The 20,078-nt window shown below is 53.3% G+C and overlaps 1 protein-coding gene across 3 annotated transcripts in view; it reads right to left on the bottom strand.

Moving 5' to 3' along the window:
- Nucleotides 1-20,078, bottom strand: part of BCL9L (BCL9 like) — a 48,846-nt gene that overhangs the window by 18,792 nt on the left and 9,976 nt on the right. Inside the window, exon 1 of one of the 3 annotated variants that reach the window (XM_068172085.1) lies at nt 18,886-18,949. The exons of the other annotated variants lie outside the window; for them this stretch is intronic. The gene's annotated coding sequence lies outside the window, so the exon portion shown is untranslated. Of the gene's footprint in view, nt 1-18,885; nt 18,950-20,078 lie in introns of those variants that run through there. 3 annotated transcript variants of the gene reach the window in all.

Genomic DNA, 20,078 nt, shown 5'->3' with positions numbered 1-20,078 from the left:
ACTTCCAAAAAAATACCATACTATGTCAATAAAGTCAGTGTATTTCATGAAGGGAAAGACTATGACAAACTTTCCAGAAGTGAGATTTCTGAGGTGTGAGACCCTTGAATCATTTATGATTTGAGAGAAGACCAGAATCAGAAACTTGAGCTTTCCCATGCAAAAATCATTGTTTCAAAACAATCCTTTTCACAAGACCATTCAACAGGTTTTGAGTGTGCGAGAAACAAACCCCCCAAACCAGCAGCGAAACAGCACTGCTGTCAGCCAGCTCCAGCCAAGGATGGGTTCAAACACCCAGAGGAGCCTGAAACCGACCTGAGCCCAGCAAGCGCAGCTGCGAGACAATCCACTGTACAGCACTCCATGACTACAGCACCATCCCCTGACCCCTGTATGGGAACACCCGCCTGAGAGTGCTCTCCAGCGACAGCAGCTTTAACCCAGGCTGCTGCTGCTAACGGCATTCTCATTTAAGCTCTGCTTTACCAGATAGACTCAGGGACACTTGAAGACAGGGAGTTGTACTGGGCAACTCTCCTGACAAGGGTCATCTGTTTTGAATGTGTCATGAAATTATCTTGCCCTTGTATCATCAGACTGACAAACTGGAGAAGCCCTGTTTCACTCATATTTATTTCTTGGATCCTTCTCATGCCCTTTTAAATGGCAGAGAAGGTGGTGCCCTCAACAGGTGTATGGGAGGGCTCTAAAAGACCTGCAGAGAGAATCTAGTCCTCTTTTGAATCCTAGCAGTTCTTGGAGTCGTCTTGGCAGGCCCTGCTGATCTCCTGTCATTTGGAGCTGTCTTGAGAAAGATGAATTTCTGTGGGGCTACTTGGCCACAAGTTTCAAAGGTCTTTAGTAGAACAAAACCTCAGATTCATGTTCCCCTCCATCTAGGGTCACACGTCCCATGTAACATGGGTGGAAGCTGAGGCTCAGAGACAGCAAGGTGAATTGGGAATGCCATTTGCTTTCTGACCAGCACCCTACAACCTCTCTCCTGTAACAGCTTCAGTCCAATCAGGGTTAGAAGACCTCTTCTAGCCCTTACTTGTCCCCCTAGTTCAACACTTTCTCCCACTCTTCTCTTCCTTACTGCAGCACCAGCCAGAGCCTGGTTTCCTATCCTGTGCTGAGGGAGTTTCCAGGTCTAACACTAAATTTGCAGATCCTTCTAGCTTCCCAGTTCAACTGGTGTATTCCCTACAGAAACCCTGCATGTGCCAGACATTACTCGACAGTCCCATGTGGCTCCCTTGGGATGATAACAAGGAATTACTTGATACAATGGCTAGTGCATCTTGCTAGGGATGGGTCAGTGAGAGACCTGCAGGAAGCTGCAGGTGCCCCACATGAAGGCCACTACAGCCACCTGTATGCTGCAGCTTGGCAGACTGCAGTCAAGTAACAGAATCCAGTAGGTCAGGAAGCAAAGCCAGAAATCTCTTCCAAAGGTACTGCTGCTGCTCAGGGAGCTTCAATTTCCTCTGAGGCAGGATCATCCTGCAGTATGTGAAACCTGGCCAGGAACATGGGCTGCTGTGACAGCTGGACAATCCCACGCAGCCTTTGGCAGTGCTGGGATGCACAAAGACAAGCTCATCTGTACATGAATGGAGTGGTTTCCCTGAGAAAACCCTTCTGGCAGATAACACCACAGGCTGCAATGCAAGGCCACAACACAAACCTCCCTGGACATTTGCTACATGGGATGAAGAGACCTCCTCAGGCCATTTCCACTGTGTTTGTGCACTGGGGTTACTGGGACTGGGCAAGTAATCCTAAAAAGCCTAGCTAGTGAGCTGTGCCTCACACTGCCTCAGCTATACCAGCTCTCATGAGCAGCAGGGCTCACAGCTGAGACCTTAAACCCCCACCTTTTCCACAAGAATTGCAAGGGAGACAAGTCTTGCCTAAGGTCACACATGTCAGGTAAACAGCTGATGTAGCTGAGCCTATGAGGACAGTCTTTAGCCTACATCTAGGATTCAGTAACCAATTTAGGATCCTTTGGCAATAACAGAAGAAGTCTACAATGCTAGCAGTGTTCAGGATTGGAACCCAGCAATGCCAGAACTTCCCGAGGAGCTTCCAAGCTTTAACACAACAGCTTCTGCCCTTCTTTTCACAAGAAAGTCTCTTTGCAGGGCTCTGTGACAGACTAGCCATCATCAGCAGGGCCATCACACTGGCAGCCTTCCCTGCCCCGTCTCCAAGCCAGACACACAAGGGTTCCTCAGCACTGCAGGGTCTGTTGCCTAGCTTCATGCCAGCTGTCCAGAAGCATCAGATTTTCTGGGTGCCCCACCTCTGGGCCCGAGGTGGAGCCTGTGGGACGAAGCCACTAGGTGTCACCGTCACCCAGGGCATCCACAGCCCGGCCAGGGCTGAGCACGGGCCAGCTCGCTGCACCTCCTGCCAGCGCAGCGGTGCCGGGGCTGGGGCACGCTGTGTGCCCAGGCTGCGTGCCCTTGGACCAGGCTGCGTGCCCTCGGACCAGGCTGCGTGCCCTCGGACCAGGCTGCGTGGCTGCGTGCCCTGGGACCAGGCTGTGTGCCCTGGGACCAGGCTGCGTGCCCTGGGACCAGGCTGCGTGCCCTGGGACCAGGCTGCGTGGCTGCGTGCCCTCGGACCAGGCTGCGTGCCCTCGGACCAGGCTGCGTGCCCTCGGACCAGGCTGCGTGCCCTCGGACCAGGCTGCGTGCCCTCGGACCAGGCTGCGTGGCTGCGTGCCCTCGGACCAGGCTGCGTGCCCTGGGACCAGGCTGCGTGGCTGCGTGCCCTCGGACCAGGCTGCGTGCCCTGGGACCAGGCTGCATGCCCTCGGACCAGGCTGCGTGGCTGCGTGCCCTCGGACCAGGCTGCGTGCCCTGGGACCAGGCTGCGTGCCCTGGGACCAGGCTGCGTGCCCTCGGACCAGGCTGCGTGGCTGCGTGCCCTCGGACCAGGCTGCGTGCCCTCGGACCAGGCTGCGTGCCCTCGGACCAGGCTGCGTGCCCTCGGACCAGGCTGCGTGCCCTCGGACCAGGCTGCGTGCCCTCGGACCAGGCTGCGTGCCCTCGGACCAGGCTTCCTCGGCACCCCAGCCCTTACAGCAGGGCAGTGTGCGGAGGACTGTGCCTGCGCTGGGGAGCAGAGCCGTGCACCACATCCCTGCAGCACATGCTTACTACACTCCTTCAGATTAAAGCAGCATGGAGATGCCTGTTGCACACTGCGAGAGAGGGCTAGACATTCACCTTGCAGAAAATCTCCATGAAACACTAGCTCTCCCTTTTGAGCAAGCTCAGATCACTTTCCAGCCTGAAGAAAGGCACAGTCTTTGCAGACAGGTCTGTCCCAGCAGGAAACCCTTGTGGCAGGGACTCCCCTACACCTCTCTCAGTGCCGTGTACCCCAACTGCACCCTGCTGTACGACCAGCAGTGCAGCAAGTTTGCTTGCCTTTGAGGAGGCTCATGGCAGAGAACTGGGGAAGAGTTCGACTCTTCTTATGCCCAATCCTGGCACTAAATACAACATACAAAGGACACACCTGCACAAAAGGAAGAGGTTGGAACATCTGCAGGCCTGCAAATTGCCTGGATTGCAGCACCATGTCTGTGCAACTGGGCACACACAGGTAGGTATGTACCCCAGCACGCCTGGGGAGAGGGAGCTGACAGAGAAATGCAGGAAGCAGGGGGAAGCAGGGTGGCTGCCCCCACACTGCCCTCTGCCAGCCCAGACTGTAGAAGAGATGCAGTGAGCTGCTGAGCACTCCCCCAAGATTATAAATACCAGGCCCAGCAGCAGCAAATGCTGGGCTCTATAATTAAATCACGGCTGAGGTCACTTCCTTTTCCCAGCAGCTCCCTCCAACCCCCACCCCCTTGCCCGTATTTGCATGCCATCATGACTAAGGCACATCGGGGTGTAAGGTCACAGGGGAAGCAGCTATGAACTACCTCGCAGGAAATTCCACCCTGGGAAACCTTTCACCTTCGCCAGTGCAGAGAGGATCAGCACAGGCAGCTGATCCTGCAGCTCAGTGGTGGCAGCTGCCTGCAAGCAGTACTGGGACTGCTGTTGGCTGGAAAGGGAGAGAGGGAGAGACCTCGAGGAGAGGGGAGCCACTGCTCCCCATCTAGCTTTACCATCGGAGTCGGGGCTTGCACCAATCTGGAGAGGTTTCCCCGCTGTGCACCCCAAGACAGCAGCTGCTCTATCTCCTCACCATGCTTCACCTTTACCCCCAGAAGCCTCCTCCATACATAAAGCTGAAACTCCCCAGCTTCTGCCACTCGCCGGGTGCAAAAAGCAGCACAGCTTTCCCCACAGACCCAGTTCCGAGTCTCGGGCTATTCTGCCCTTACGCAAACACACACAACTCACAGAGCTTCTCCGGAGACACAGTGATCTAACCCTGGCCAGGCCTCCAACCACCCAAAACGAAACAGGCAAAAAGAACTCGGAACTGCCCCATCTCACTAACTGCATCCCTCTGGGGAGGCAATGAGCCCTCTGTGGCAGCAGATGTGCAGCCACAGATGAAGAGAAAGGCCCAGAGGCAACCTGCCCTGGGGCTCCCTCCACAGAGCCCTGCTTCCCCACCAGGAGAACTTATAACTAACTTATGACTGGCCAAGTGGGCAAGGGCTTCTGACATTCCTCCAGCTCTGAGGTTTGCAGGAGGCTTTGGGGTTTGCAGTGGTCCTTGCGGCCAGAGGCCAAGTGCCCGGACTCAACCAGATCAAGCTCTGAAGCAGCATTGTTTGCACTAGGTACAGTAGCTGGGGTCATCAAGTGCTCACAACTCAGCCCTTGGCCCTCCACAGCTAACTCTAGTTCTGTCCTTATTTAAGAAATAGAACATATTAAGAGAAGTTATTGCAACAACAAAGACCAGGGTACAAAGGAGGGTAGAAGAGTGCAAAGGCTACTGAGTAGGAGGAAATAAGAGATCTTTTGGAAGCAGGACAGCCATTTAAGTAATGATATAAACAAGTTAGCATCGGGGTTTGCAGAAGAACTAGTTGGTGACTTTCACAAGGTATCTATTAGGTTTCAAAGTCCTCAGGTGTTTGGATTACTGAGCCAATTCTCCAGTCTCTGAGCTAGCATGAGATATATCGAGGTCAACATCTCTGAAGACTGACATCCAGAAAGTTTCCTGTACAGAGTCTTAGCATGCTACTCAAATGCCTCTTCCTCTCCCTCGTCCCAAGGATTCTGGAGAGGAAGTTTGTGACAGAGCAAGGGTGCGGAGGCAGCCCTATAACCCCTGGAATCAGCTGATCAGGAAACACACATAGCAGAAAGCTGTGGGGAAGCACAACTGCTATCGAAAGACGACGAAGCAGAGCCAGCGAGCAGAGTGGGACACGATCGCCCAGCTCCTTTGGCCAGCGACAGGGTACTTGTTGTCCTCTTCAGCACACGGATATTGTGCTTTGGCTCCGAGCCTGCACCCACAGCGAGGCACGCCTGTGCCCTCCAAGACTCTGTCTCCACAACAACAGGAACCAGAAGCCACAGCAGACCCCGAGCAGCTCATTGGCCCGAGATCACATTACAGGACAGGAAGGAAGAAGGCACTTTGATCAGTCTGGAATTGCTTTAAACAGGTTCCACACCGATATCTCAGCCACTGGAATTAACCCCCCAACACCCTGAATGTCCCATTCCTAAAAACATGTCCTGCTCCAGCATTCACATCGGGGCCCAAGCAACCCAGCCACTGGTGGCTGCTCCCAAGGAAAGGTCATGGCAGAAAGCAGCCTAGAAGAAGGCAGAGAGCCTCCCTATGCCTTGTCAGAGGAAATCAAGGCTCAACGGGGCCCTACCTCTCTGGTGTATGTCTTTAGCACAAGCACATGCTACGTGTCCTCAAAACAGCAGCAAGAGGCAATTTTAGAGGCAGCTGGCACAGACAGGCTGGTGCTCCCCTGCAGCTCCCCTCCTCACACTCAAGGGCAGTGGGAGCTCCTCCACCTGCCTATAGGACCTCCTGCCCCACGTATGCCCATCCTGCAGCCTGCTCCTAGCAGGCAGAGGGTTAACGATGCCTAGGGAGCTGCAGGAAGCCTCTTCCTTGCCCTCTCAGGAACAATGGGGCCATTGTAGGAGGCCGGGCAAGTGTGGGCAGATCCCAGGACTGGCAGTTACCCAACTGGGCACGTTGTTCCTGCCAGGTTCTCTCTCTGCCTCCTCAGGTAGGAGGAGAGCGGGTGGCTGCCAGCCCTTCCTGTGGGCCCTGGAAGAACACTGGCCGGTCCAGCCACAGGAACACCACGTCAGCGTGCCCCGTGGTCCCGCCAAGCAACCTCGCTCCTACCAATATGTCTGGGTACAAAATGCAGTCAGACAGCTAGAGACACAAAGCTGCCAGATGCCACCATGCAGCAGAGCAGACTGTGAGCTGGCTGAGTGCTGCCAGCACTGCCAGCTTCACACCTGGGTATCCAGCAGGATCAGCTGTGCTTTCGGGATATGTGGCAGGGGTGGGAGGGTGGCAGGGGGCAGGAGGGATGGTGCTGCAGGAGCCAAAACCAGTTTTTCTCACCCTAAAGTCACATTTTGATTGTGGGTGCAAGTGCTGACCTGGGACCAAGAGCTTCTGGGAAAACTGAGAGCTCCTCCACGTGACACACAGGCGAGCAGTGAGAACACAGCTGTGTGTGGGGGGACTACGGTGACTGCTTTCCAAGCCCCCGCAGTCTGAAAGCAGAACGAGTAAGCAAGGAAGCAAGCAGCTCCAATATACTCCCCCTCCCTACAGATCTGCATCTCCCGTGCCCAGTACATCAGTGTACAGAAAACTCGGGGATGCTCTGGACTCACACCCTCAAAGCACAGAGCTGATCCCCAAGGCAAGACGAGCACTCTTATGTCACACTCCCAGACTTTCCAGCAGAGCTTCATGCCCCCTTGGGCATGGAATCAGGGTATACAGCAACAAAACCAGCTCACTGAGGCATACACTGAGCATCTGTACGAAACCTTTGGCCAAGTACCTGACTCTGGACAAACAGCCTGACTTAGGGCTTCTGCATGCTGCCTCTAACATAGGAAACGCCTCTGGCTGGTTCACAGGAGACGCAGTGCAAAGCGGAAAACAGCCCTATAAGAATCAGCACTGCCTCCCTGGAATCTCCATGCTAGGCACAAGCTGGCAGGCAGAGAGCAGCTCCAAATATCTGGATTAGCTGAAGTCCCAACAGAGGAAAGGTGCAGCCCAGGTGCATGCCATGTGTGCCACTGTGCACAACCACAGCTCAAACCCTACAGGATGAAATGTGTATGATCAGTTATGAGGGAGGAACTTCCTTTTCCACTTGATGCTGCAGCTGCTTCCACCATCTCACAGCTAGACTCAATCTTCCAATTTTTAGGAGCACAAATACAGGCCATCATTCTCGGACCTGGCAGCACCAACTCTGCCAGTAGCAACCAACTCTGGTTTTTTTATCCAGTCTCAGTGCCCTGCACTACCTCCAGGAGTGCCGCTGCTCCCTAATTTTGCCAGAGGCGCACTGAAAAGCAGCTTGAGCAGACTCACACAGCTCCCCAGGTCTGCACCCCAGTTCATGCTTTCAGAGCCAGTGTCTTCTTCCCTGCAACTCTCAGATAACTACTCTGTCAGTTCTTTACATGTCCCACCCGAGGGCATGGCTTTCTTCCTTCCCCCTAGATCACTTTCTCCCATGTCTGAATCTCAGCTCTGTGAAGGCCACTTCAAGACATGGCAGACAAGTTAAATACAACACTACCTCAGACCCCAAAAGGGAGGCTAGATGCTCTCGAAGAAAGGACTGCAAATAGAGCTGTCACTGCAAACCTGCCATGTGCCTCACTTGGCAGCCAGTTCTGTTCAACAAAGCAGCACAACCCCCAGATGGGTTTTGCTCTTCCCTAAATGCTCAAGCACAAGAGTCCAAGATGAGGGCAGGTAAAAACATTTGATGGATCTGACAGGGCAGGGTATAATCTGTATCTCTTTAGAAGATGGCATGCCTGAAAGAAAACACAGTATCTGCTTCCAACAAGGAAAAGGAAGAATCCGGATAACCTTTTGCTAAAAGAGAAAAGAAACAAACAAAAAAAAAAATCAGAGCAAGAGGGACAAAACAATCTTTGTCCTCATTTTGCTGGTCATGCAGGCACAGGGCAGCCACAGTACCCGCTGCCCCAGCTTGGTCAGCAAATGATAACCACAACCAGCCCATTTTCACTGAGGCTTATAGAAACCAGGCTCCATGGTCTAGGGAAAGCTGCATCCTCTGAGAAAGAGGTAGAGCATAGATGGGATTTCCAGACTACACTGATAATCGGCTCACAGAAACCAGATAGGACAGCACACCCTCAGAGGTCATCACTCGGCTCTACCATGTTTGCTCCAGATGCCGTCCCTTTAAACATGGCTCCAGAGACCACACAAGGGTTAAAACTGCCTATAAATAACTGTTCTCAGCAGGGCTGCTGCTCTGAACCCTCCAGCCATCTGTTCTAGCTTTCCCCCATCTAAGACTCTAACATCTGAAACACGCTTACAATTCTTAGGAGTGCTCCCAAAAATAGACCAGTGCCATGGCTTAGCTCCGTTGCCAGTGTCTGCGAGCACAGGAGCATGTATACCGGTGCCTGTGCCAGCACAAGCCCGGAGCCATGCAAATATGAACATGTCTGCCTCTATGACAGCGAGCAGGCCTGCACCAGCATGGCTCTGTTTGCATCCGTGCTGGCGTGGGTGTGCCTGCTTAACTGCAAATTCACGTGAATCCGCACAAGCATGTTCATGCTGGTGTGAACCTGTATCTGCACACGTGTGCGTGTCAGTAACAGCGCGTGGGCGTGAGAGAAGGTGGAAGCCTCTCCGCTGGTGGATGTGATGGAAGTCCTGTTGTGCCTTCTTCCTCGGCGGACAGCAGTGCTGCAGGGCACAGCCAGGCACGTCTCCTCCTGCAGCCCAGCCCTGCTTGGCCTCAGCAAGAAGTCCTGCTGCATCCAGGCCCTGGCACTCCAGTCTAGACAGGGAGCCTACCCTACAGCACAGCAGGGAACAGAGGACATCAGTTCTCTTGTTCAGTGCTTGGCTCAGCAGTCCCACCTCTGGGCACCAGAACCTCACTGCGAAAGCAAGTGAAGTCTGATAGGTGTGAGGCCCAGGACACATCATCACCCTACTCACATCCAGCTGCAGCTTGCAGGCTTTTCTCAAACACTCCAGAGAGAGCACAGGCAAGGTTGCAGATATAACAGCTTTGGAGCAGAGTGAGCTCCAAGTCTCTCCTAGCTCTTTCAAAACATCCCAGACCTTAGTGGCTTCACCCTTCTGACTGCCAAATCCATTAGCCTCACTCCACATGGGCAAATCCAGGAGACAACAATCATCTTCATGGTCAAATGCAAAACAGGAAATGAGCTGTCAGCTCCCAGATCTGGACATACCAATCCAGGAGCAGACAGACCATTCTCCTAAGCATCCTCAGGACACAGCGCTGCCCACCTGCTCTGTGCCAAACAAAGCTCATTCTCAAAGTCCCATTATTCACTGGAGACCATCACAAAGCTCAGCCCTGGCTGCCAGCCCTGCTGACACCACATCATAGGATGATGTACATGCACAGCCCCAGGGAGGGGACATGCAGTGTCCATCCTCTACATAGTGACAGCAGCCCGAGGATGAGATAGCAGCTACATTTTCATCTCTAACTACTTCCACAAGAGTGACTTTCCCTTCCAGACCAAGTAATACTACAGACAAAGCTCCAAACACACAGTGCCTGGCTGTGCAGGATGGGGCTTTTTCGGAGTGCTCCAGTTCTACCAGCCCCTATACCCCATGGTGATGTGATGGCAAACACCTGCCACAACACAGCACACATGGTGCTAAGCCTCCTTGTCCAGCACATGCACACACAGAGCCCACGGGCGGGTAACACTGCGGGGGGACTCCCTCAAAACCGTCCCTATAGGGATGGGCCAGTGGAAGGGACCAAGTCCACTGAAGTGTCATCTGCCTTTTACCAGAGCGCATTCAAAAGGGCACCTAACAAGAAGGAAGGTCGGAAGGCAGAAAGTACATACCACCACAGTTTTGCTCAGGGTTTGCCAAGCTGCCCATTGCCTTTCACCCCTCTGATGTACTGGAGATAGCCAGCTAACTCCAAGAACTATAAGCAAGACTTCCAGTGAAGCCTAAAATGTAGGTACTCCTTCAACTCGGGTGACAACAGAAATGGAAAAGAGCTTGATATTCCAGCTCTTCATTTCAGACTTTGGCAGGGAGATGACCTAGGAAACAGCCTCAGCAGACTGAGTCAACACAGCTGTACTCTGAGAGAGGAAAAAAAAACCCCATTGATTCAGGTATTGATTTGCTGCAGGAGTTTGTGTTTGTTTAGAAGTTTGCCCATGGGTCAGACCTTGTTACAAGCATCTTTCCTGGTGATGAGGTTAGAAACAGACTGTGCCAAACTCCAGTCACCTGCCTGGGGAGCAAAATGCAAGCAAGTCTGGAAGTTAAGTAGTCCCTCAGGGATGCTTCCCTCCTTCACTCCCTCAACTTTAAAAACCATGTTGTTGGGTGGAGGAACACCACAAACAGCTGTAAGACAGCACCAGCATTTTGAGGAGTCCAGCTAGGGTGTAAACAGAGGGGCTGAAGGTCAGGCAGTTTATCAGAAGTTTCAGTTCATGAGATGGAAAGGATTTAAACAGCAGATCTATTTCAGGATTATTTTCCCCACCCCTATCTGTCAGAAAGAGCAATGGGATTTCAAGATCCCCACAGGTTTGCAATTCAACCGGGCAAGGACTGAAAAATGAACCAAAACTGAACTGACAAGTCTTGCTTCCTTCCCTCTGGCAAAACCAAAAGCACACAGGTTAAATACCAGGATCAAGTAGACATCCACTAAGAGAGGCAATTACCAAAAGCACTGCACACAAAAAGTTCCTGTACGGGGTCAGGTCCCCAGTGTGCTCCATGTTTGGTGGAAAACAATGGTATCCACTTCAGTACCTGGCCACAAGTGTCAGCAAACTGCAGGCCACTATATTCTTTTCCAAACCATTCCTCCTCTTCTTCTGCCTTGCATGGTTGCTGAGTGAATGACCACGAACTAGTTTAAGGAAAAAGGGTAGCTCTGTCAGGCACAGTGATTCCATCAGAGAGACACTCAGGTATAGCTAAAGAGCTCTCCTCTTCCCACACCTCATCAAGGCTATGGGCATAAGCTCTTAAGAGATGGGAAAGGAAAGAGAAGCGATGACAGGCTGAGGACTAGGCACTACGCAGGAGATGCATCCCCAGTATCCTCCTGACCTCAAAGCTCCCCTTACCGCTCAGCAAGTGTGCACCATCCATTACCCTCTACTAATTTCCAGTCCCAGAAATCTCTGCCAACACCAGGTCCCAGCATCGCTTCTCGCTTTTCCTCACCTCGTCTGAGTTGCAGCCATAATTCCTCAGTATGCAGTATGAACTGCAGATGTCTGCCCACTGCAGCCCTTTCACAGACACCTCCAGCTTAACCGTACAGTGGACCATCAGAGATGGCCACCAGCCATCAGAGAAGAGGTGGGGACACAACTACATGTGCAGAGACACACATCTTGGGGAATAAGAGCTATCGTTCCCCTCATGTCTACGTTCCCCATGTGACATGTGACAAAGACGCTCATCCTTACCAGCAACTTGTGGGTACCTTTCCCCACTGTGTTCTTAAGCTTTTGTCCATCTTTCAGTTCCCTTCATTTCAACAGAGCAAAATATTGTGAAGGATTTACTTTGCCTTTTAACATTTCTTAGCCCATCACATCCTTGCTAAAATAAAAAAGAGTAAATCAGTTTCTCCCCTTCCCCACTTTTGCTGCCTTGCAAGTATGTCCCTTGATTAAGTTGTGATGTATGACAGAGGAAGCAGCAAACTAGTTCAGACCAATGTGGGTATCCTCAGCTACTGCAAGGCTTACAGCAGACAGCCAGCTGCTTACTCTCATGCAGCCCCCTTGCTGAAGTACACAGAAGCCAGTCAGACTGGAGAATTTGCTGCATTGTATGCATTTAAAATAGCAAAAATCATCATAGAAATTAAGAAAATCTGTCTCTGAAGCCAACCGGACAATCTGCATCTGAATACTTCTTGCTGGAGAAGCCTCCTTTATTTACAGCTAATTTTTATTTCTGTGGGGTGCCACATGCTCCGGCATCCAGTGACGCGCTGCGAGCTGGGACACACACTGAGATTCCATGACTTGTCACGATCTGTCACGCAGCTCAGGCTGGAACTAAGGCTTGCCACAAGGAAGGAGGGAAGGAGCAGAGTGAGTACTTAGATCACACCTGCTTCACCCCCTGCACTATCTCCTCTCCACCCTGAGAATGCGTAACAAGGCTGCCCACATATGGGGCTACAGAATCTGGATGCTCAGGAATTAGAGATGTTGATGGCCAAACCACAGGCCACAGCAAGAAAACCACCCCTTGTGCTCCCATTCTCAGTACACCGTGAGCAGCCCAACAGCACGAGGCGCTCGACACCTGGCCAGCTGCCCACGCAGGCTGCCACCAGAGCGGCCCAACACCCCTGGCTCCCCCTTGGCAAAAGAGCGTCTTGCCCCTCCACAAGATGTTGGCTATTTACACAGGAGCATTGTTGGCTCCCATCTTCCCAGTGGAAGAGACAACTTCAGGGCACATTTTAAACAGACCATCCCTACACCAAGAGCAGCCAGGAAAACACTCAGGAACCTCACACAGCTTCCTGCCCCCTGAAAGCCAGCCCATGGCCAGCATAGTTTCTGGGTGTCAGGGTCCAAAGGAGACTTGACTCTCAGCTCCCATCCTCCCAGGCCTGGCCTGCATGGCCTTGGGCAAGGCACTTCACCTCTCTATCTAATTGCCTGCACCACAGCAGATGCTGCCATCAGCCTGCAAAGGCCTGAACGCAGCAGGGAGCTCCCTCTCCTCCCAGGCAGCATCACTGTGAGCAGAAGCAAGAAGGCACAGCCAGGCTGCCCTCCTGTACCTTCTCTCCCTGGGCTGATTCTGAAAATAAAAACCAGCTTCCACTTGTCCCAGCCCCAAGAGAGAAGGAGGCAGAAAGAGGTTTGTTGTAAATACATGAAACTGTCGCTAAGTGAAGGAGAAAAAAAATCCGGGGGGGAGGGGGGGTGGAACAAGGGAGGGGACAAAACCGCATTTTTACTTCTGGTGGCCAGCCAGCTGACTGACTCAGCCAGTTTGGTCGCTTGCCATATAGATTTAAAAACAAAACCAAGCCTCGGAGAGAGAAGGGGGTTCGGATGAATGTGCTTTTTTCTTGTGTTTCGAGAAAATCCTAGACCAGCCCGAGATATGTTTAGGAAAATGGCTTCCCTGCCTCATTGTACCCAGGGGTGCAGCACAGAGCAAGGCACAGCACAGGTCTGCCAGTGCCAGTGCAGTGTGAGACTCCCGCTAAGGCACTTTGCTCCTGGCTCATCGCTGGGTCTGAAAAAGAAGCGCAGTGAAAGCCTAAGGCTGCAGGGCTACCCTCAGGGCTGGTGTCCTCCAGGCACCGCAAGGGCTAGGCACTTTGGTGTGGGGCCACAGGCCCGTGCCTGACGGGTGACACGGCCAAGGCTAAGGCGACCTGCTCCATTCAGTGTGTCCTACATCGGCTGGGAAGAGGGCTGTAGAGTCTAGGCTGCCTGCTGCTGCAGCTGCTCTCGGGCTATGGGCTACAGCTGCATTCTGTGGGCACCTCCTCACCCTGCCCTGCCTCTTGCCAGAGGAATGTGCACAGGAGGTGGGAGGAGCAGAGAAGAGGTTGTTTTGAAATACCAGCTCCCATTTTATTTATCTGGATCCCACAGTGCCCATGGCATGGTAGCCACTTGTAAGAGTGTTCTGTTCCCAAAGTACTGTACAAACAAAAACACGTGCTCCCCACACCCTTTGCAGCAGCTCAACACGCTGGCATGTTCAGCACAGCACCAGACAGGCAGTGCTCACTGCTCCACGCCAACTCAGCACCTCCACACAACTGGATGGTCACAAAACCCTATGTGAATAAGCAGTTCTTGGCACTTCCCAGCCGCAGCAGTCATCACAAACACTGGCTGGTGAAGGAAGCCTCATGAGCCTCCCACGCAGTGATCTCCCATAGAAACTGGCCAGCCTCCCTGGCAATTAATCTGTCGCTCACTGCAGGGAGTGCAGACAGAATAAGTTACCTAAGGACCTGACGACAGGTAAGTGCAAACCCTGCTCCTATTCCCCTTTCAAGATAGCAGAACTGAGGCCAGGAAAAACCAAGGCCCTGTCCATAGCTACCCCAGCCATCAGCAAGGCCAAGAAGAAAACCTTTGCTCCTTGGTTCCCAGTCTCCAGTATGGACAATAGGACAACACTGAAGTGTGGTCCAGCAGCAGAGGCCCACTGGCCCCATGGGGGCTCAGAAGAGGGGTGCAGATGTGCACCCTGCAGGTGGGGGAAGCAGGTACAAGATTCCTCAGAGATCACTCAGCAAGGCACCTGGGAAGGCTGCTGCCGCCTGCACTGGCTCATGCAGAAAGCAGGCAGGCACAAGTACAGCGGCCAAACTGGATGGGACCCACCAGTGCAGGGTGAGGGGCACTGTGCATGAACCAGTGGCTGGAGCTCTCCCCAGCCTTCAGCCTTCCCCAGGAAAGCCTGCCTCACTTTATAGAGGTGTTTTGGGCTTGAGGAGGAAAAGCACAGAGTGGGGCTAGGGACAGGGTAGGAGAACAACAGGCAGAGGTTTGCAGTGAGCTAAAAGGGGAGATTTAATAACTGCTGGAAAAAAATGGCTGCTTTATTGCAGGCAGCTTGTAAACCCTGGAGCCTGAAGGTCTGGGAGTAATTTCTCCCTCCCACGTGCTGGGCTCAGTTTGTACTGGGGGTCAGAGGCCAGTGCTTTTCCAAAGCATTCTGGGACAGACGCCAACTGGAGCAGGCTGCTCAACACCACTCCTGCAGCAGGGCCTGGGCTGTGAGCAGCAGGCTGGAGCTACCATTAACCCTTTGCAGGGTGATTTCTCCCTTCCCCCCTCCTGGCTCCATCCCTCCAGTGCAAAGAAGACAGCTGCTGAAGGCCCACTGGGGCCACCCCAAACGAGTCGGGGCTAGGGAGGCCACTGGTCTCCCAGAAGGGCCAGCTGGTGCTTCAGGGTTGCCCAGGGCCTGTGCTTAGCTCCCTGTGTGCCAAGAGCCCAGAAGAGTGCCAGTCGAGCACTTGGGATAAAATCTTGCACCAGCCTTGGCATGGAGGGAATGATAACTCATAGGAATGCACCCAGCACCACCAGAGAAGGAAGAAGAGCCAGGTACTGCTCTCCTTGAGCCCAGCACCAGTCCTTGCAGTCCATACACCTACACCTGCCATGCCACTTCCTTCTGGGAAGCTTTTGGGCACAAAATCACAACCAGAGGCACTACCCAAGGCACTCACAGGAGAGAGTGCTCCCATGTCAAGGGTCCTGCTGGGCTCTTGGCACTCCTTCCCTGCTCAAAGGAAGGATGCCACCCCCAGCAATCTCCTGGGCCCCGGTGCTCCCTCTGCCTCCAGTTATCAGTGCTTTCTTCTCAGGATAACATTGTGCCCAGCTGCCTTCCCCTGCACTCCCTCACTGGTCTCCTGGGGGAGGCAACAATTGGCCTCCACATGGCACCTTCTGCTTTTTCTCAGCATTGGGTAAACACCAAAACCTACCGGTCCTTGCCTCCAGCTGCTGCTGACACCCCTATTCCCCAGTGGGGGCCTAAATGCTGCCTGCCAGAGCCCTCTAACCTCCTTAGCTGTCTCCTCCTAGGCTCTGGGACAGGGTCTGGATGTCTGGGGGAAGCATGACTTTGCCGTGTCACCCCTGAGTTGCAGCAGCTCTGGATCACCTATGCAGGCAAGAGCATAGCTTCCTGCAGCATTTCAGCTTCCCCTCTCAGGGATGTGTGTGTTTCTGGCCTGCAACCCAGCCCCTCTGCCCCCACCCGACTGAGTATTTGCCAGAACAAAAAGAAGAGAGCTCAGGTCTGTTTCTCAGTGCCATCTCTCATCTCCCTCTCTAACACACACCTCATCCTTCTCTTGCTTCATCTCCTTTGTGCTCAGCGCCACACCAACAAGAAGGGGCCTGTGGCTACTACCCAGGCAGACAGCACACCCAAGCACTCAGCTTGGGTCTGGCTGCTGGATCTGCTCCAGGCTCCTTCCTTCTGTGCAGCAGCACTGAGCCCAGCTGCCAACAGACTGGCACCCAGAAGTGTGCCAAGAGGTGCACCTTGGCGCTGCCTGCCATGCAGCCCCTGGCCTCACTGCTCCTGTCAGCCAGACACTGTCCCACAACTCCCATCTCTATGCCACATCCATCACAGGCATTCAGATGATTTTGCAGGCTCCTCCAGCAGCATTTACGTGGCATCCACACAGCTCTCCCACAACTACTTCTGACACCAGGCGCCGTCGTGGTCCACAGTCTTACTAAGCAAACAGGGGGGCCAGAACCTACTGTCAACTGTGTGCCAAGCAATACTTCTCCACATAAAACCAAGCTTCCTCCAAGCTACCAGGGAGGATCTGGCTGTGCCTCTGCACTCCTCCATTGTAAAGATGGTCACATGAAGATGATCCCTTCTCTCTCCAAATACAGAGTTGTGCCTTCTTGTCTAAATCAGTTCAAATTGTGCTCGCATCTTTCTGATCCAGGTACAAAATGGCAATTTTCCCTACTGGCTTTGTTTATCCCATCTTTCCAAGCTCCTGTTTTCATGTCCCACCTGCAATCCCTCCAGCTCCTTCTTCCAAAACTGCCTTTACAGCCAAAGCTGCAGAATCCTCTTTCATCCTCTACGATCCCTTCTGACTAATCCACATACCTCAGCCCTCCTTCTGGGCATGCCCTGAGATCACAGACAGGCATTGCCTTCACACTCCCAGCTACTGCTTCACTGGTTTCAGGAGAAAGGAGTTTGCTACGCTTCTCATGCCCAGTTCATTAAATCCTTCTGCTCCATCCCTCCCAGCTCCTCTGCTCTCCAGAGAAGCCCCCAGGCTAGAAGCACACAGGATGCAGCCAGAGCATCTTGGCAACTGTGGCTTAGGGGACTGCCCGGGCTTGGGGTAAAGGTTACTGCCACACCTTCTGGTGTCAAGCACTGATACCCGCAGATGGGAGCAGCAGCACTGAGAGACTGAACCCACAAAAATGCCACTTTGCCAGGGGCTTCCTACTGCCAAAATGACAGGACTATCAAGCCTGGAGGTTACTCTCTGGAGACAGAAACCCACAGCCCTGTGGCCTTCTACATCCAAGGAGCACATCATCCCACTACTTGGCCAGAGCAGAAAGAAACAAAAGCTCCCGTCTCCTGGAAGGGACTGCATGAATACCTGCAACAGTGAGCTTTGCCTCCCTTTGCTGCACGTGACACACCAGACACCGGGCACCAGGGCTGCAGTTCACAGCTGACCTACCCACATCTGCTCCAGTCAAACAGCTCCAAGCTTTTTGCCCCAAACTCCATGCCTGCCTCAGGCCTCAGGCGCTGGCTGGAGCCCTGCCAAAGACAGGGCTGCCTGTTTGAATCTGAAGCCAGAACCCGGTAAGAATCACCTTTAATAAGCCTTTCTCCTCCATCAGGCACCCTGATTTTTTTCAGCTATGGTCTTGTGAAGCAGAAGGCTGCTTGGAGCCAAGCCAGCAGCGGGGAAACCACCATTTCAAGGTCCTGCGAAGGTGTCTGTGAGAGCAGAAGGGAGCCTTGGTCGGGTGCGGGGAGCGATGCAAAGAGCAGGCTGTTTGCTGGGAAGCTGCTGCCGCTTGCCAGGAGGCAGTGGGGGAGGAGGCAGCAGATGTCCGCAGACAGCATTTGCCGAGAGCCTGCAGCGCTCCAGCCCAGCGAGGGGAGGAAGGCAGCGGCTGGTGCCGCTGCTGCTGCGCTGCGATGGAACAGGACAAACACGACAGGGTCCACCCAGGAAGCTTATGCTGCTTTTCCCTCCAATAACCACTGCTTCAGCGATGGCAAGTGGGAGTCCTGGCACCTCAGCTGGGGTTAGAGAAAGACTTCAGGATCACTGCTGAGAGACCTCAAATGCAGGAGGAAAAATGCCTGTCATGAAACTGCAAGACCCTTCTTGTCCTGGAAGCAGTGGCAGCTGCAAACCCCAGCACAGCTGTTGTGCTGGGGCCAAGTCTGTCTACAGGGCCCTGGGCGAAGGCAGCGTGCCACAGCCCATGAGCTGCCTTTACTCCTGGCATATGCAACAGCTGGACACTCACAGGGAGAGCCCAGACAAGTGCCTAAGGGTGGATGCACAGCAGAAAGAGGAAGAGAGACCAGCTCTGGCTGCAGCCCTCCGCCGTGAGCACTGGAGCCAAAAGGGGACACCCCTCTTGCCCACCCCCTCTTTGCAAACAGAGGACTCTGAACAAGGCCACCAGCGCCGTGGCAGTCAGCCAGCGAGCCCAATCCCAGCCACACTGCTTTTGTTGCAAGCATGAGTTGCCTGTGAGGCTCCAAGTCAGCCCACGTGGTTCTCATTTCCTGCCTCTGGGCAGGGAAGGTTGGCTTTCTCCCCATCCCACAGCAGTGAGGCTGACCAGAGGAGCTCTACAGCCAGAAGCTACCTTGCAACTACCCCTCTCCCACGGGTTCTGTCCTGCACCCGAGATGTGGTCAGCCAAGCAGCGTTGGGTCTGACAAGCCATACAATGATGGGAAGCAGCACCTTAGAAAATTGGTCCCTTGGCACTGGGACCCCCGAGGGCAGTGGCAGGTCCCAGGCAAACCATCCTACCATCAGAGAGGATCCTGGGACGACAAGACTCTCACTCAATTGCTGCCTAGACTATTCAGTGGGACCCGAAGACCCCCAGAAAAATTGGCATTTACCTGTTTCAGACTGAGAGGAACTGACTTCACCCAGAGGAGTATCTTTGGCTTATGAAGTCATACCTGGGCTCTTCCTACAACATACTGAGAAGCAGTCTGGCACTTGGGTCCACTTGAGTCCTCTTAAAATAAAAAATAATTGATATGCAAATCAGACAAGGCATTAGACTAGTCTACTGGCCAAGGGCAATGCACAGATTCCTCACTGTTTGAATGCTAAAATCCCAACTCCCCCACACTCCTACTCCTTTCCAAGCCCAGGGTCAGCCATTAGCCATGGCTCACCAGAGCCAGGAGGACTCCACAGACACACACCTTGTGTGGAACAGAGAGCCTGGATGGCACGAGTTCTTGAGCCAGGTCCCAGCTTTGCCTCATCCCTTCCCTGATCATCAGCATGCCATGTCTGGCAGAAGCACTGCTGGGCTCTCACCCGATGCTGAGCCACTTGCACACAATCCAAGTCAAAGTACGGGCACATTAGTATCTGTGCCCAGTGGGGAGGCAAGGAGGTAGCAAGAGAACTAAGAGCCTGACTTCTTGGAGTGTTTGCTACTGGGATTCTCCTATCAGTTTCCAAGAAAGATCAATTCTTTGCATACCCCTGGTAGCTTTTCCAAAAACACTGCAAGCAGCAACTACAGCCCCAGCCACTGGACCACCCACAGACAGAAACAGGCACAGATCAAACAGTGAAAGAGCAGCCATCCAATATGCTCAGGACCAGGCCCTGGAGGAAGGACAACGCCAAAACATGGCATTACTCTCGGATATGGTCACCTCTTCTTTCTCCCCTTCCAACTAACTAACCACTAGCCACAGTTACCCTCTTCTGCAGTCTTGTTTCAACCAGAGGCTGGGCAAAGCAATTAACTTCTCCATCTGGTCGCAGTGAGATGAATACAAACGTCATCACCCACACAGGAATCAGCAGCCCTGAGCAGTGTCAACATGGTCCCTTTCCACTGAAAGAGCTTGGAAAATGGCACTGCCAGCATCGGCCTCAGAAACAGAAATCCCAGGAGGATTCGTTCGCTCCTCTGGTGTTAACCCACTGTGGACCTTCATGGGCCCCTCCAAGGGCCTATAGGCTGCTACTGGGAATTCTGGGGAAAGGACTCATCAGTGGCAGCCTGTTATTGCAACAGCATCAGAAAAATGCCTGGGGTCCATAAACTATGGTGGAAAAAAAA

This window comes from Anomalospiza imberbis, chromosome 24, assembly GCF_031753505.1.
Source record: "Anomalospiza imberbis isolate Cuckoo-Finch-1a 21T00152 chromosome 24, ASM3175350v1, whole genome shotgun sequence".
In the NCBI taxonomy this organism is placed as follows: domain Eukaryota; kingdom Metazoa; phylum Chordata; class Aves; order Passeriformes; family Viduidae; genus Anomalospiza; species Anomalospiza imberbis.
Note: the sequence above shows the minus strand (reverse complement) of the source record. Positions and strands in the feature narration are given on the sequence as shown.